We start from the raw sequence: 3746 nt of genomic DNA, 5'->3' as shown, positions 1-3746 counted from the left end.
CGACTCAGCGTACTTTGTTCGCAGCCAGGTGTCCGTAACCATTCTGCAAACGCCTACGAATGTCTGCGATGCTCTGGTTTTCCACCGAAAGAAACTCAATGACAGCTCTGCTCAGTTACGGATGCCACGAGGATGTATCTGACGCATGCGACTGCTTGAATTAGTGTTTTGGAGGAGCCTGGTGGCGAGGAAGTGAAGCGGCGGCGCGGCGGTGCGCTGACAGGCGGCGTTCGTGGGCGCGCACCTGCCCGCCTCCATCCCGCCAGCCCAGCCGCGACCCCTGACCCGGCCGGAATGCCAGATATTCGGCCCCAGATAGCGGCTCGGCCGGGGCCCGACCGGGACCGCTGGCGGCCCGGCGCCTCTCCTGCCTCGCCGGAGACATCGCCCCTCTACACCAGTCAGCGGTCTTGTTCGGAGTCTACGTCAACCCTTCCGTGGTTAGACATCCATCACGAGAAATACTCTGGTGACAAAACTCGTGGGAGAGCGATATTCATATGTAAAAGAACAGTACATTGCCGGAGGTGTCATTTGCACGCAGATGGTTCATGTGAAAAGGTTTCCAACGTGATTACCTATTTTTTGTACACTTTCAGTAGTTTCTCTACGCCAGCGATGTCCATTACTATGTTCTTGGGAGGAGGGTGTGAAGGGGCCTCAGTGCAAAATATCGGGTGGTCAAAAAGTCAGCATAAATTTGAAAACTGAATAAATCGCGGAATAATGTAGATAGACAGGTACAAATTGACACACATGCTTGGAATGACATGCGGTTTTATTAGAACCAAAAAAAATACAAAAGTTCAAAAAATGTCTGACAGATGGCGCTTCATCTGATCAGAATAGCAATAATTAGCATAACAAAGTAAGACAAAGCAAAGATGATGTTCTTTACACGAAATACTCAATGTGTCCACCATTATTCCTCAACAATAGCTGTAGTCGAGGAATAATGTTGTGAACAGCACTGTAAAGCATGTCCGGAGTTATAGTGAGGCATTGGCGTCGGATGTTGCCTTTCAGCATACCTACAGATGTCGGTCGATCACGATAGACTTGCGACTTCAGGTAACCCCAAAGCCAATAATCGCACTGACTGAGGTCTGGGGACCTGGGAGGCCAAGCATGACTGAAGTGGCGGCTGAGCACACGATCATCACCAAACGACGCGCGCAAGAGATCTTTCACGCGTCTAGCAAAATGGGGTGTTTTTTTTTTTTTTTGTTCTAATAAAACCCCATGTCATTCCAAGCATATGTGTCAATTTTTACCTCTCCATCTACATTATTCCGTGGTTTATTAAGTTTTCAAATATATACCGACTTTTTGATCACCCGGTATGTTTTCCAGTATCCAGAATGAGATTTCCACTCTGCAGCGGAGTGTGTGCTGATATGAAACTTACTGGCAGATTAAAACTGTGTGCCGGACCGAGACTCGAACTGGGGACCTTTGCCTTTCGCGGGCAAGTGCTGTACCATCTCGTTCGCAGAAGAGCGTCTGTGAAGTTTGGAAGGTAGGAGCCGAGGTACTGGCTGAATTGAAGCTGTGAGGACGGGTCGTGAGTCGTGCTTGGATAGCTCAGATGGTAGAGCACTTGCTCGCGAAAGGCAAAGGCCCCGAGTTCGAGTCTCGATCCGGTACACAATTTTAATCTACCAGGAAGTTTCATGTTTTGCAGCATGTTTGTAGGATCCTCCTGTGTGATCGATTTCTTAATCGCAAAATCAACTTTTCTTTTGCTGTCCTCTATTGCCACTCCAGATTGGTCGACGACTGACTGCATATTAGCCTTCGACCCGCTTAGCGACTTAAGGTATGGAGAGAATTTTCTTGGGTTCTCGGCACAATCTTTCGCAAAAGTATGATTGTAGAAGTTGTTGTATGCTACGCGCATCAATCGTCTTGCAGACGCACGAATTTCTACTAACTTCTCCCTCTCGAAATTTGCACGTTCTTTTTTGAACTGAGAGTGCTTCGCTTCCTCAACATTTTCCGAATTTTATTATTAACCCACAATGGGTCTTTCCCATCCTTAATCCATTTACTCGGCACCTAATTTTTCCATGGCTCGATTTACAGTCAGTTTAAACTTTCCTCTGTAATGCCTCTACACCCATCGTATTGCAACCAAATGAATCATAATCCTCAGACGGCTATACCGAGCGTGGGACCGCAGAAAGAAGCTGTATTATTCTCTAGACGGCGATATTAGATTACTGGCCATCAAAACTGCAGCATCTGGAAGGACAGTAAATAACTAAATCTTACTTGCTGTGCATAATACGGTGCATTAGAAACAATACGTGATTGACGAATGATGTATGCCAAACTGTAATACGCTGAAGAAAACCTTATGAAATCCAAAATTTTCAAGACGATGAAACTTCACTATGTGCATAACATGCAAGTTTTCATGCTTGTTGAGGTTATACCGTTTTAATTATAAAAACTTGAAATTTTATCAAAAGGGTGAGTCCAAATGTTCTTTTTTGAAAGACCCACGAGAGCGAAATTAATGTCTTTTTGCTCAAAGTTTGATATACTATGAATACTAATATCTGTGGAACAGAATTTTAATATCTTTTTTTGCTGGGTTTTTACATCTCTCCAAATATCTGGGAAAAAAGCAACAAAATTTAAGGCTTTTCTCGTACAATAATGCCTTAATATTGTATTAAATGACAAGTCTTTCAACAGAAGTTTCACAATAGTATTGATTAATTTGTGCAAAATTTAAGTATTCTAACGTCAGTGGTTTGTGAGGAAAATGTATTTAATTTTTCCAGATTGTAAGTTACGGAAAACCCGAATCAAAGATTTGACATTGTATTCGGCTTTACCTTCTCTGGGTGAACTAGTGCAAACCATATGCATACTCCTCTTCAGCCTCAAGCAATCTTTTTCTCTGTTCGTCTTATTAAGTTAAAAAAATCTAAACTCCGCCCGAACAGGCCATGAAGGCCCAACGGTACCGACCGGCCGCCGTGTCATCCTCAGCTCATAGGCGTCACCGGATGCGGATATGGAGGGGCATGTGGTCAGCACACCGCTCTCCCGGCCGTATATCAGTTTCCGAGACCGGGGCCGCTTCTTCTCAATCAAGTACCTACTCAGATTGCCTCACAAGGGCTGAGTGCACGCCGCTTGCCAACAGCGCTCGGCACACAGGATGGTCACCCATCCAAGTGCTAGCCCAGCTTGACAGCGCTTAACTTCGGTGATCTGACGGGAACCGGTGTTACCACTGCGGCAAGGCCGTTGGCCCCTTCTTAAGTTAACCAGATATTAAAACTGTGCAACAGTAACGTCAGCTGCCTCAATTAACTTCTTCAAAGCACTTGTTTCCTTGCTTGAAGAGTGGTCTTCATTGATTGTAATTACTAAGCTAATTTTCAAGTTGTCTTTATAATACCTAGAAGAACGATACTTCCTAACCTTTTTAAACACTTTACTAGAACGAGTCATGCTGCAGATTGTGTTAGTAGATCTACACACAACTTTCGTAAAAGTCACTCCTTTGCAACCACTACTAAACAAAAACACCTTCAACCACAGGGTACAACATCAGTGGTAGTGACGCTATTCCAAAGCCTTTTGGTGTACCATACAAACATTCCCCGCATTGTGATTGCATAAAACTGTAGGGAAACCAGCAGGAATAAATAATATAGCAAAAGAGCAAGAAAGGGGTGTAGCCCCATTCAGGCTTTTACAAATTGCCGTCCGCGGTGGCCGAGCGG

General features: G+C 44.7%; 1 pseudogene; it reads right to left on the bottom strand.

Annotated features, from left to right (window-relative positions):
- Nucleotides 1-3151: 3151 nt before the first annotated feature.
- Nucleotides 3152-3269, bottom strand: LOC126204533 (5S ribosomal RNA; annotated as a pseudogene).
- Between the last annotated feature and the right edge of the window lie 477 nt (nucleotides 3270-3746).

The sequence above is a fragment of the Schistocerca nitens genome, chromosome 9, assembly GCF_023898315.1.
Source record: "Schistocerca nitens isolate TAMUIC-IGC-003100 chromosome 9, iqSchNite1.1, whole genome shotgun sequence".
In the NCBI taxonomy this organism is placed as follows: Eukaryota; Metazoa; Arthropoda; class Insecta; order Orthoptera; family Acrididae; genus Schistocerca; species Schistocerca nitens.
This window is presented reverse-complemented; position numbering and strand designations above follow the sequence as displayed.